Consider the following 15,215-nt stretch of genomic DNA (forward strand, 5'->3'; position numbering starts at 1 on the left):
CATGTAGGCAGCAAATAGAAGTTACGCTCCGAGCCCGGCTCGGTTGCTAGGATCTGGGATTATTCCAGTGAACAAGACAGATCAGGTCCCTTCCTCCAGAGTGGGATTGTAGGATGATATGATTTTGGAAATGGGTATAAAGGGCCATCTTATGTGCAATTCCAAAACATCATAGGCATTATGATACTTCTTCATTTTGATGACTTGCTCATTTGGTCAAGAAATATTTAGTGAATGCCTGCTGTGTGGATTCGTTAGGATATAATTGGAAGTTCAGACTTCATCTAGTTCTTGTCTCAACTAGATGAGTTTCAGATTGAATCACATTCCTGACTGTTGGTGGAATATCCCAAGGAATTGCATTTGTGTGTGTGTGTGTGTGTGTGTGTGTGTGTGTGTGTGTGTGTGTGGCTCTGGGGAATGGAACCTAGGGCCTTGTGTATGCTAGGCAAGTGCTCTACCACTGAGCCACATCTCCAGCCCCAAGAAACTGTTTCTTTAATGGGTATTGTCAGGCACATGGTAAACATTCCAAAATTGTTTTTGTTTTGTTGGTTGGTTGGTTGGTTGGTGTGAGATGGATTCTCACTATGTTGTTCAGACTGGCCTTGAACTACCAGGGTTCAAGTGATCCTGTCTCAGCCTCCTGAGCAGCTGGAACTATAGGATTCACTACTGTCCAACCCCAAATGTTTATTGAATGCATGTTTAAAATGAACACATTTCAGGAATCACACATTCCAAAACACTCCTTTTTTGAATTCCATGTACCATTCATTTTGGCATTTCGTCTATTCTACAGACGAATGAGTTGACTTTTTCATGGAAAGTCCAAGTGAGAGCGAGAGGGTCTTGGGGCCAGAAACACTACCTTTGATATCCTCTTCTCTCTAAAAGCTTTGAGGAGTACAGCATAAAGCAGCACTCAATCAAAATACTGAACAAAAAATTTCACAAGTGGATGTAGACTACTGATGTCCCAGAAGGTCCTGGTATCTTCAATGCTGGATCTTCCCTTCTCGTGTCTTGGTGATTGGATGGAGTTTCAATCACACCATTCTTAATCCTCTTTCCAAGCCTTTGTTCCTGTTGCTCTCCCTCCTGTTCTCCCCATCCTATCCATTTCTCCCTGCTCATTATATTCTTACCCATTAAAGACACAGTCAAAAAGTATTCCTTTCCTTCCTAGAAGTCTTCCTGAGTTATACTATCTCCCTCTCTGCACTTAGGGTGGCGACATCTTTGCCATTCCCCTATTTGGGGCTAACTTCTTCCCAGGACTGTTCTAAGTCAGTGTGCTGGGAATGCTGTTTGCTGTTCCAGAACCATCCTTTACCTTTCTGACCCCCACTCTGTATAGTGAGATGCTGGCCTTTGTGAGTTATGGCCCTGGCCTCCCTGTTCTCTGCTCCTTGGTTGAGTTCAACCAATGAAAATCAGAGGGTGGGAGGAGAGAGGCATTCCACTGATTGGCCCCATCACCTCCCTGCTGGGACACAGTTTGTCTCCACTCAGCTGCTGAAGGCCACCACTCCTGTCAGGTGGTCACCTCCCACAGCTATGGCCACGGGTACAGCCACAGCTTGCCCAGACTTCCAGTCTTACCCCTCCCTTTACCTCGGGAGGCAAGTTTAGGTGGCAATGGCTCCCCAGCATTGCTGGTTCCTTATACCCTACCATCCTTCGAGTTTCCATTACCCCTGCCAATATATTTGTAAATAGTCCCTTCATTAAATCCTCCTTAATTACCATGCTTGAATGCACCATCCATTCCATGCCAGCACCCTGACTGACAGAAGCAGCAACTGTGAATTTTGCCTCTGTGTATTCCCATGGGCTGTACCTCTCGATAGTCCCCCTGGTGCCTAGCTCACTCAGGGTGCATAGTAAACATTTGCTGAAGGAGGGAATAAAATAAAGTATGATCCCTCATCCTTGAATTAAAATGTTAAAAAACATTTAACATTTCTACACACTCAACTAGTAAGAAGATTCAACTTCATCTAGTACTTACACATAACCAACTATAGCACACACCATTTCTTTTGTTCTCAGCCAGGTGAGGTGGCACACACTTGTAATTCTAGGGACTTAGAAGGATGAGGTAAGAGGATCTCAAGTTCAAGGTCAGCCTCAGAAATTTATGTAGGCCCCAGCTACTTAATGAGACCCCGTCTTAAAAAAATAATAATGAAACAAAAAAGGAATGAGGATATGGCTCAGTGTGTAAGCACCCCTGGGTTCAATCCCTGGTACCAAAACAAACAAAAAAAACTCAACTTTTGCTCTCATAGTGTTTTACCCATAGCATTAATTAATCTATATTAAAATGGTTCATATATTTAAACCCACTTATTCTTCTGGGAAAAATAAGTTGGGCTTAGATAAATTGGGTTTGCTTAACTGACATTTCCCTTCTTTTCTTCCTTCTTTTTTCACTTGTTTTTTGTTGCTTTTGTTGTTGTTATTTTATTTTGTTTTGTTTTTTGCAGTACTGGGGATTGAACCCAGGGGTATTCTACCAGTGAGCTACATCCTCAGCCTTTTTTTTGGGTCAGGGGGCATACCAGGGATTGAACCCAGGAGCACTTAACCAATGAGCCACATCCCCAGCTGTTTTTATACTTCATTTAGAGACAGGGTCTTGCTAAGTTGCTTAGGGCCTCACTAAGTTGCTGAGGGTGGCTTTGAACTCAAGATCCTCCTGCCTCAGCCTCCTGAGCCGCTGGGATTACAGGCATGTGCCCCCGTACCTGGCTTCACTTGTTTTTCAGAAGTTTCTTTACTGATGGCCCATTCATACCAGACTGTGCCCCTCCCCTCTGCCAGTTCTTTCTCTAGATATGATTCTGCATAATGAGTAGACAAGCCATAGATTTCCTCAGAAAGTCTCATTTCTTTTTCTTTCTCTCTCTCTCTCTCTCTCTCTCTCTCTCTCTCTCTCTCTCTCTCTCTCTCTCTCTCACACACACACACACACACACACACACGCACAGTGCTGGGGATTGAACCCAGGGCCTTGTGCATGTGAGGCAAACACTCTACCAACTGAGCTCTCTCCCCAGTCCCAGAAAGTCTCATTTTCATTTCTTGACCTGTTTATCTATTTCCTGTTTTCCTGAGTGTCTGAGGTGCCTGTCACATGGACATGAGAAAAGAATTTACTCTATGAAATAGAGATGGAAAGATGGATACACCAGTGACCTTGAGAACAGGCTCAATGACTTCCTAAGCAGTCTTTTTTCTAAATGGCAGAGACTGGTACCTCTCACAAGTCAACTCAGAGTCCTGCAGTTTGGTGTCCCCTGCTCAGTGGCCTGCAAGAAGTAGCCTTTGGGCTTTTCTGCCTTGTCTTTTAGAGTAACTGGATGGCCTACAACCAGAAAACCCATGCTTCCTGAACCATGCTTGCTTGAACAGTAGGCCTATCTGATTAGCATCCTTTTAGCATAACTACTATTGTTCACCAATAATGCTGCAGTTAGTGAATTTATAGCCATTATTCCCTGATGAACTACTGCTTTGTGGATGCTAGGTTATGAGTAGCAACAGTAGGTTGCTTGTGGTAGTAATGTCCTACTATTCAACCACAACCTGAAGGACTAAAAACAGACAAAATGGTTTTAGCTGAATGATTTGTCATTGTGGTCACCGTAGCATTAAACCTATCTGAGAGATTTGGGCAGCTGTTTTCCTTACCAAAAAATTCAGAGAAAGGAGGAAAAGACATATCATGAACTAACTCCAAATTTCTATTTTATAAGAGAAGAGCCAGGTCTGGTGGCTCATGCCTGTAATCACAGTGACTTGGGAGATTGAGGCAGGAAGATCACAAGTTCCAGGCCAGCCTCAGCAACTTAGCAAGAACCTGTCTCAAAATGAAAAATAAAAAGGGCTGGGGATATAGCTCAGTGGTAGAGCACCCCTGGATTCAATTCCCAGTACAAAAAGAGAGACAGAGAGAAAATGATTCATAATGGCTGACAAAGAACTACACACTAACTCTCATTGATAATATATTCAACATCATTTCTACTTTTTCACCAGGATGAAATCGTGGGGTAAAGCTGGTGGGTTTTCCAAAGGTAAATGTAACAATCACTATAAAATGTGGAAGAATTTAATCCCCTCTAGTTTCTGACCTTGACTGAATTCGGAGTTCAGATGGCACGAGCCTACCCACCCTCTGGAGATAAGAAGGAAATAATCAAATGACCCAAATAAGATTTAGTCCTAGAAATAAGGGGATAGATGGTGGTAAGCAAATGAAGCAGTGGCACAGGGGTACACTCTGAGCTTTACGTTGTGACTTTCCTCGGGAGTGAACAAGCTGATGATTTTCTTTCCTCCCAAGATGCTCTTGTTCATACTTCCACAAATGACAGCTACCTCTAACTTCTGTGGTAATGCTTAAGGATTAAAAAAAAAGACAACAACCTGAAACCATTTCTTCATGACAAGTAAAATGGTTTAAAAAGACAAGCCAAATAGATAAAGAAACATTTTACAATCCAAGCAACCGCAAACAGCTCAGGTTAGCGTCAGAAATAGGGAAGTATCGGGACAATTTTGCAGCATTGAAGGAAGTCTTTGAGTTGAATAATTGAATTACAGACAGCTAGCATAGCTCTATGAAAGCGATACCTTGTGTACCTTACTAGTTGGAGTGCTTTAGAGAGCATTACTGCCTTAGAAAGAAAATGGAATACAATGGATGTCATATAATTGTTAAAAAGCCATTGGATGTTGTTAACAATGAAGATTATTGGCTAAGACCACATCTATTGTGTAAGGTAAAATAGCTTGTTGGATTAAAAAATTGTTCAAAACCTACAAAAAGTGAGTGAATGTTAATGGTAATTTTTTTCTTTAAAACTGAAGAGTGGTTATCAGTAAGGGTGAAATAATAGCTTTGAAAGCAAATGACTCAGTGGAAGAATACACACAATCCAACCTCATTACATTTGACTATTATGGTTTCTCCTCTGATACCACATACTAAATTTCCAGGTATTTTTAACCCTACGGTGTTTACTGACTTGTAAGACAGTATACATCTTCTTCCTTTCTGAAAAAGAAATGGAAAGAAAGGGGAATATTTAACAGAATACAGTTCAGTGTGTTGACTGTGATTACTGAAGCACAAAGTCTTGACTTTATAAATTCGGCTATCTAAAAGTTACAGATATATATTTTCATCTATCCATAGAGATAACAACCAAAAGTAAAGGCTATTTTACCTATACTACTATTTTTCTGTGTATATACAAACTTGGCTTATGACAAATTATTAGCAGACTCTATGTGTACTAACAGGCAGATTTGACATTACTGGTAGATCTGATTCATGACGGTCTAGCAAAGACTGCAAACTGAATGTGATAGCACATGCCTATAATGTTAGCTCTTTATTAGTTAGGAGTAATTATTTCCTCAGCTATTAATTAAAGTTATTTTTAAATTGTGTTTGCATCTTAGAATAAGAACTAGGAGGAAATGAGGAATTGTTTATTTGCCTGTGGCCAGAGGTAAATAAAGCTATTTAACCAGAGCATTCAAATCTCAGAGATCTCCAGATTCCACCAGGCTGCCAATCAAGATATTCCCGTGTTTTACTACTGAGATGGTTCAGGTGGGGATACGAGTCTGTGTTCTGCTGAAATAGCTTCCATGTTAAGTTCTTTTAACATCTTTGACCTCTCATGGCATGAAGAACTACTACCAAAATTCCTCCAGAAAACACAGATATTTTCAAGATATTAGCCTCTCTCTTTCTTTTCAGTCACTCTTCTTTAAGTTCAGCCTTTCTATATGCTATGGTCATAGAAATGCCCATTAAATGGGCTAGGGATGTGGCTCAGTGAGTTCCAGTGCTGCAAAGAAAGGAAAATGGAAAGAAGAGAAGAAAGGAGAAGAAAGAAAAGAAATTCCCATAAGATATTTCTATCACAATCACTTTGGGTTCTTTTTCTCCTTTGTATTTTTAAAGAACCGTGAATCTGTCAAGTGTGTTGACCCAGACCTGTAATTCCATGACTGGGGAGGCTGGAGTAGGAGAATCTCAAGTTAAAGATCAGCCTGGGCAACTTAGCAAGATCCTGCCTCAAAACAAAAACAAACAACAACAACAACAACAACAACAACAAAAGAACTGGATATAAATCAGTGGTGCCCCTAGATTCAATCCCCAGTTTAAAAAAAAAAAAATTCCACAGTGAACCAAGTAGATTTTTTTTTTTGTATTCTCATCAATACTGAACTCCAGTCCTGAAAGTAGAATTATTCCTGAACTATGCATGCTGTGTCTCTTTTTAATTTTCTTTTATCTTTTTAAGACCATTTTGGAAAGATATTAGATATTATGTATACAAACCACATACAAATGGGCACCATATAAAGTGCAAAATCTCAGGAGAGAAGTAAACAGACAATTCTTTAGTTTTTTAGTTAATGACAAAAGTGCATGTAAAATGATGACAAGAAGTAACCTGAAGTCAGGGAGGTATAATGGCTTGAATGAAAAGGAGCCCTCACTCCTCTGGGTGACAGAGCAGTTACCACCCCTTCCTATCAACACTGGAGTGAATGTACAGATCCCTTCCTCCAAAGCAGCAGAAAAAAATAAAATGGATTTTGTAATGGACCATTATAGATATTAATAGACAACTACAGAATTAATAAGCAGTCCATCTCTGACATCAGCATATATAAATAGGAACATGAATAGCTACAGAGAAAGAAAGAAAGTTGCTGAAGACACTTGGCACTAGATTTCAAACTTTAAGTAATATCCAGAGACTAGGATTCCTCTGTAATTCAAAAGTCATCCTTAGCAGGTGCTGTGACATACTCATAATCCCAGCCACTTGGGAGGCTGAGGCAGGAGGATTGCAAGCTTGAAACCAACCTCAGAAATTTAGTGAGACCCTAAGCAACTTAGCAAGATCCTGTCTTAAAAATAAAAAATCAAAAGGACTGGGGATGTGACTCAGTGGTAAAGCTCTTCTGGGTTTAATCCCTAGTACCCACTCTCAAAGGCATTCCTGATTTGAAGAAGAGGCCAGGACAGCATGGGCCATTAGATATGACCAGGACAGAGCCCAGAGGGGACCAGTAATAACCCATAATGAGTTGAAAAGGAAGAAGAACCCCAAAAGAACCAGGACAACTAATTCTGTAATCTTACTGGCAAAAGGATCCATCCATTCCTCATTGTGAAAAGGAGACAAACTTTGGTTCACCTTTATATTATTATTATTTTTTTTTACTAACTGACATAGTATTCATTTCCCAGTATGCTTCATTCCTACCCTGCTTGTCATTTTGCAATCTTGAAAGAGCCTTGCTTCAGGTTCCCCTTCATGTATCTATATTTGGAGACAAGAGGGTGGGTTTCTTCTGTGTCTTGTTGCTAGAATATATAGAAAAAATAAGCAGAATATGTAGGAAACAAACAGACAAAACTGGTCCTGTTTGAGTGTGCCACCTATTAGTCACTCGAGGACACGTATGCCACCTACTAGTCACTCAAGGACACCTATGCCACCTACTAGTCACTCAAGGCACCTATGCTACCAATGACTCACTCAAGGACACCTATTTTGTGAAGAAAAGGAGTTCAGTGAAATGTTCACTTTCTGCCAAGTAGGGTTCTATAAATCGTCTTTGTCAACAGTGCAAGACAGAACTTGTGAGAGCTCCAGAGTTAGTCCCTGTTTTCAAATCCTAGACAAGATGGATTCTGAAGATTCCAGGCCATCTCCAATCTTTCCTTTGCTTTCCTGATCAGAGGCAATGTGGGCGTGAGGCAGAAACTAACAGTTAATAGCTTAAATAAAGCAAAAGTCTTATCTTAGGTAACTGCTTGTCTTAGTCTTGTTGGGCCACTGTAACAAAATATTCCAAGTTGGGTAGATTAAGAACCGGAAGTTAGGGGCTGGGGAGATAGTTCAGTCAGTAGAGTGCTTGCCTTGTAAGCACAAGGCCCTGGGTTCGATCCCCAGCACCCAAAAAAAAAAAAACAAAAAAAAAACCAGAACCATTCTAGACGCTGGAAAGCCTATCATCGAGGCCAGTCTGACAGTGTGTTCTCACAACGAGGTGGAAGGGGAGAGTCCTTCTGGACTTTCCTTTTGAAGGTCACTAATACCATCTGTGAAAACTGTGCCCTCATGACCTAATCATTCTCAAAGTCCCCACACACTAATACTATGGGGATAAGTATGTCAATACCTTGGGGATAAGTATTTCAACTTGTGAATTTTAGGAGCACAAACATTTAGACCATAGCATTCCACCTTTGTCCTCCCAAACTTCATATTCTTCTAGATTCCACAATTCATTTCATTTCAAAAGTCTTAACTCATTCCAGCTTCAATTTACCAACTCTAAATTTCAGAGCCTCCTCTAAATATCTAAACCACATATGGGTCTGACTCAAGCTGTGGTTCCTTCTGAGTCAAACTGTCCTCCACCTGTGAGTTTGAAATCCAATGTCATATGCTTCCAAAAGACAGAGGTAGGACAAGCATAGAATATACATTCCCATTCCAAAAGGCACAACTAGGAAAGAAGAAAGCAGTGGCAGGTCCCAAACAAGTCCAAGCTGCAGGGGAAACAGTGAGATCTTAAGGCTCAAGAATAAATGTTGGCTCAGAGCTCTGCTCTTCAAGTCCACTGCCTTCCAGACCCACTCGTCTGCCTTCTCAGCTCTGCTGTCCACATGGCTTTGCTGGACCCAGCCCACACTATGGTTCTCGGGAGCAGAGGTTGTGAGCCTGTGTGCTCCCAGGCTGGAATCAGACTCCAGTGTTTCTATGGATTCAGAGTGGTGGGAGTGGCCCCTTCCCAAGACTCCACTGGGCATTGCCCTGGTGGGGGTCCTCTGTGGCGGCCCTGTTCATGCCTAGGTTCTCTGCCTGGGCTCCATGGTTCTCCTGGCATCCTTTGAAATCTAGATTGAAAGCAGCCACATCCCTCAACTTTGGCTGGCTAAAGCACATGTAGACCAGGGCTCACCACAACCACATCTGGAGTGCAGAGGAGCACAGAAAGTTCAGAGTCAGTCAAGTGAGGTGAAGCCAGGCAGTGCTAGCTCCCCGGAAAGTCTTCTTTAAAATCACTTTGCACCCCTAGTTTTGGTACTGTGGGCTTGTGATAAGAGAGGCAGCGCCATGATTTCTGAAATGTCTCTGGGCTTCTTCTCCCATTGTCTTGGACAACAGTTCTTGGTTTCTGTTTAAATGGCTCGAGCATCTCCATGCATGGGGACTAACATCCCCAGCCAAGAATAGCACCTGGTTTCCCTTGAGATGGTCTATCCACACTAATCTCCTTTTCAAATAGTTCCTTGGCCATACACTTGTTCTCTTCCGAGCAGATTGTTTCAATATGAAGAGGCTGACAATTTTCCAAATTCTTGAGTTCTGCCTCTCTTTTGATTCATAATTCCATCTTTAAATCATGTCTCCTTCCTTGCATTTTACTATAAGCAGTCAAGAGGAATCAGAAGACTTCTTCCTGTTTGTTTAGAATTTCCTCAGCCGAATATCCCATTTCTGCACTCACAAATTCTACTTTACACACAGCACTAGGCCACAAGAGAATTTAGCCAAGTTCTCGGCTACTTAGAGCAAAAATGTCCTTTTGTCCGGTTTCCAATAGTGTGTTCCTCATTTCCATTTGACACCTCATCAGAATGGGGTTTACTGTGCATTTTTTCTACCAGTATTCTGTCCACAATCACTTAGGTATTCTCTAAGGAGACCACAGTTTTCTCTTTAGCTCTCAAGGTCTCCTTCTGAGTCCTCACCAGAACTGCCTTTTATAGGACCATTCAAAGCAATACAGGCTCTCTTTAGCATATGCTTAAAACCTCTCCCAACCTTTCCCCTTGACCTAGTCTAAAACCACTTCCACATTCCAGGTGTCCATTACAGGAGCACCCTGTCCTGGTACCATCTTCCTGTCTTAGTCCATTCAGGTTGTTACAACAAAATACCTTAAATCCAGTAGCTGAACTAAACCAGAAATTTATTTTTTATCATTCTGGAGACTGGAAATTCCAAGATCAGGGCAGATTCAGGGTCCAGCGTATTCAGGTATTCTGGCTTATGGACAGCAACTTTTTGCTGTATCACCATATGGTAGAAAGGGTAAACAAGATTTATCCTTTAGTTTTTATAGACCATTTTTATTTACATATTTTATAAGGTCACTAATCCCATCCATGAGGACTGTGACCTCATGACCTGATCGCTTCCCCAAAGGCCCTACTTACCAATGCCATCACCTTGGGGGTTAAGGTATCAGCATGTGAATTTCAGGGGGACATAAAACATTCAGGCCACAGCACCATCCAGATGCTAATATAAACTTATTTCCGCTCCATTTGTTATTTCCACAATATGCTTTATTCCATTAACTTCCATTTGTCCCCTTCTGTAATTTGCCCAAACTGGACTGCTCTACCTTCTGGCAGTACTTCCCACCCTTTTGTGTCAGTTTCATTCTCTAGCAAGGCCTCTGTGCCTGTGTCCCTCCCTGCCTAGATCCATGAAGTCCATTGATAACTGGACCTCGCACCTTTGTCTTGTCCAGTAGCAGTATCTTCACCCATAGATTTAACTAAGGCAAAGGTATGACCTGTTGAACAAGTTTAGCCCTGCCGTATGAACAACTGAACTAAGAAAAAAATATTAGGAGTTGCTTATATTCTGCATTCTGCATAAAATTGAAGAATACCGACCCTACAAGACATACAAGGCGGGATGAGGGTGCAGTCTGAGAAAGTTTCTCTCAAGGGAGATGGCTTCAGTTTTGAACATAATTTTTTTTTAAAAAGTATTACAACAATTCACTCTAGAAAGAGGAACATTAACAGAGTAATTATAAAAATAAGTAAAAATTTCATATTTCATCTGCTAAAGAGAGGAGTTAATATCATGAAAACTTTACCATCCTGAAATATTTTGTTGAATAGTATGTTTGCATATTAAGAAGCCAGTGTTCACATGCACAAGTTTAGTTTAAAGAAACTAAAAAGTTAAGATGGTAAAAGATTCCTGTTATTTTTCTTTTTATAAGTTTATGTGTTTTCCAATTTTTTTGGAAAGAACATTGATAAATGGAAAAAAAGTTTTAGAAACCAAAAACTATTTTTTCCCCTTCTGATTAGTATCTTTTTGAAAAAAAAAGGGGGGGGGGCAAAATAATTCAAAGTTGATACTATCCTCATCAATCTTGATTACTATGTGCTTAAATAATAATTGAAGTGAGGATGTGAAATATATTTTACAGAAAATGGTAATAGCTGGTCACAGTGGCACATATCTGTAATCTCATTGACTTGGGGGCGGGGGAGGCAGTGGGATTGCAAAGTCAAGGCCAGACTCAGCAATCTAGAGAGATCCTCAGCAACTTGGCAAGACTGTTTCAAAATAAAAAAATAAAAGTGACTGTGGTGTAGTTCAGTGGTAAAGCACCCTTACATTCAATCCTCGGTACAAAATTAAAAAAAAAAAAAAAAAAGAAAAGAAAGCAACAATATGATGCTGTGTCTTATGTATGTGATCCCAAATGTACAAATATCTGAAAAAGCTGGACACCATGGCACATGCCTGTAATCCCAGCAGCACAGGACTCTGAAGCAGGAGGATGGCAAGTTCTAGGTCAGCCTTAGCAACTTAGTGAGACCCTATCTCAAAAAATAAAAAAGGCTGGAGACTTGGCTTAATGGTAAAGCACCTCTGGGTTCAATCTCCAGTACCAAATAAATAAATAAATGTATGTATGTGTGTGTGTGTGTGTGTGTGTGTGTGTGTGTGTGTTTGAATGAGTTTTACTTTTTTTCCATATTAACAATACTATTTAGCTTTCTACTTTTAGATAGTTACCAAACTTTTTAAAGTGACAGCAATATTATCCATGTTCAGGATTTTTCACCCTTGTCACTATTGACATTTTAGGACAGATAATTCCTTGTCATTGGGGGCTGTCTTCTATATTACAGGGTGTGGAGCAGCATTCCTGATCTTTACCCAGTAGATGACAGTTGTGGCAACCCAAACTGTCTCCAGACATTGCCAAATGTCCCCTGGGAGGCAAAATCACTCCTGGTTGGGAAACACTGCTCTGTAGTAAGTTATTGCTATCCAAATATTTTGATTATCTCTTTAACCATTACCTTGTGCCCTAACTACATTAATCATGCCATGATTCACATTGATCACAATGATTAAAGAAATTACAGATTTACTCTGACACTCTGGCACTTACTGTCAGACTATTAGACAAAGTCCGTGAATATTAAGAAAAAATTCCTATAATTACAAAAAAAAGATTACATAAAAAGAGTATAGATTTTGGTTGTACTCTGGGATCAAATTACGTTCATTTGTTGAAGTGGGCTGAATGATTCAAAGACAGCCTCTATTTATCACCCAGTTATAACACAGCAAATACTAACACACATTTTGAAAAGAAGAGATGTTGCTTTATGGGAATCCACTGGTGATATAGTGACTTATCAGAGATTCAGGCAGGCATGATTTTTCCCCTTAAATGTCACTAATCATTTTTCTTACCACTTTTTTTTATTTAAACACATGTTCAGTGGCACCTACGATTAAAATTCTATGGTAAAACTAACACTAAACATCTTACTTTTATTTCATGTGAATAAATATTATAAATGACAATAGGTAATAACATAAATAAGTATTTTCCACATCACCATTCTTCCAGATTACAGTGATATTTATTTCATCACCATGAATGGTGGATAGTCTTTTGTCTCTTTCTAAATGTCCCAATCCTCATGGGATAACTAAACATGACCCATAAGCAAAATTAAGTTTTAAGAGGATTCACTTTTCCAAATACATAGTCTTGATTTGTACTCTGACCCTCCATTTTTCCTTCTAAAATTTCTAAAATAAAATGTGAGTTTTAAAACTTATTCCTTTTAAAATGACTCTTTTTAAAAAAGAAAACGCTGTCGTGGGATGCCGGGATTGCATTCATCCCAGCATGCCCCACCACTGTTCTTTGGATGGCAATCACAGGACCCAGACATCAAGCTGTGGAAGAGATTCTTCCAAGCAACAGCATCTGGCTCTTTGGCAAACTGAACAGGCAGTTGCCCTGGTGGCTTTGGAGTTGCCTCTGGGTCTGTCGCAGGGTAAGGCTGCTGATGGAGTGTCTGGATTCACATCTCCTTTCGTTTCACTATCTTTCTCATATACCTTTTGGGCATCAAGAGACTCACACTCTTCCATAAGGCAGACACTGACCTCCTCAAGCTAATGAATCTTTACACAAATGCTGTTGTACTTCAATAAGTCCCTTTCCATTGCCCACCTCCCTTATGGAAGTGTAAAAATAGGCAAGCATCCTGGCATCAGTAACACTAGCCTTCTATTTCATACCCCACCTGCAGAGAGAAGCAGAAATTAAATGTTCTATTCTCAGTCCTGAATAGTTTACGCCTGTGTTTTCACCTTTACTTGCAATACCACTTTGTCAGTTAAATTTAATAAATCCATATTTATAATATAAATAGCTATCTAATCTCATGGAAACTTTGTTTTTAATTCTTAAGGTTGCCCAATCTAAGCTGGTAAGGTGGTGCAAGCACTATGGAGGCTTAGTTTGAAGAATTCATGGCACTTAAAAATCCTAAGTGCAGTCCCTGGAACAAACACACACCTTGAACACCAAAATAAGCAGCTTCGAAACAAAGGGACTTTCAGATCCTCTTAACTGTGAAGGAAATTCAAGGCCAAATGTGGAAAGTTAAGAATGAGTTTTTGGGTGTTTTAGGATTTAAAAAACCACGACCAACAACCTTCTCGATAATTTGCATGAAGAACATTGATCAATGTGACCTCTCTACAGACCACAGGCTGTGCCATGACCCACACACATCATGCCCAAAAGATAAAACAACCCTTGGTAAGGACATAGCTCAAAGTGTCCAAAGACTCACAGATGAGGCAGATTGCTTTATTTAAGAGGTAGCATTCAATTCCTTCTGCCAGAGTTCATCAGAAAAAAGAAGGTTATATACACTGGCCACCTCTATGGAGACTCAGTTCTAATCTGTCAGTTTATTACCACATTCAGTAATTTCATCAACAACCTAAAGAAAAATTCATGCTAATAGGTTTTGTAGATAAGATTGAAATAAAAAAGTGAAGATAACCTTGATTTAAATAAACTGTATTCAAAACAAAATTGTTAAAAGGGAAATTCTAAATTTGAAGGGAAATAAAACTCATCAGTTTCCAAAATTGGCAAGTAGTTGAAGCTAAAATGACCCAAAACAAATAAATGTGCAATAACTATTTCTAGCTCAGAAAAGGGTTTAAAAAATAAATCATATTTATAATTATTTTAAATATCTTTTTGCATTCTCTTAAAAATAGAATATAATGATGGCATACACATATCCTTTAGATACTGACTAAAAGAATAATATAGACTTAAATCTAAAGTTTGTTTTTATTCCTATAAAAGTATCTTCAACTGGGGTATACATAATCTATCTAAACACATAATAAATCATACACTCAGTTGCCTTCTGATTTTATTGTTCAGAAGCCAATCAAATTTGAACATTAAGACTCACGTACTTTGGTTCATGCAAACTCTTACAGTTTTCCCCAGAAACACTGTTGTGGATGACCAGCACAAGAGCTCCAAACCTTGAGCAACAGACAAATCTTCCCAAGGTTAACTTTGGTCCAGAAGAAGGTGCAAAATGTAAACTTTGAGGTCAAAAAATTTTTTGACTACTTGTTTTGAAATGAGAAAAACAAAAACAGAAACTTAGTTCCCAGTCCTGAACATGAGTCTGTAAGACATAATCAATTCCTGACAATTGCCTAATACATGGTAGGCCCCCACCTATGCTGATTGAATGGAAAAATGAATGAATGTGAATTCACGTTATGATTCACATTTTTAAAAAAATATTTTTTCTCTGGAGACTTCTTGAATTGATAATCACACATCTTTAGATAAATCAGACATTTGATGGACAATATCAGGCATGAAAAATAAATGTATTCATTCCAATATGTGTGAACAAATTGATTAACAAACCCAAGTAGATCCAAATGTGCAATCAGATTTAAGACCATAGAGTCTAATGTAAAATGTTTTTTGTTTTTGTTGGAATATCTTTATCAGGATTCTATAATTGACTTAAGTTG

Source organism: Sciurus vulgaris (assembly GCF_902686455.1).
Source record: "Sciurus vulgaris genome assembly, chromosome: 2".
In the NCBI taxonomy this organism is placed as follows: Eukaryota; Metazoa; Chordata; class Mammalia; order Rodentia; family Sciuridae; genus Sciurus; species Sciurus vulgaris.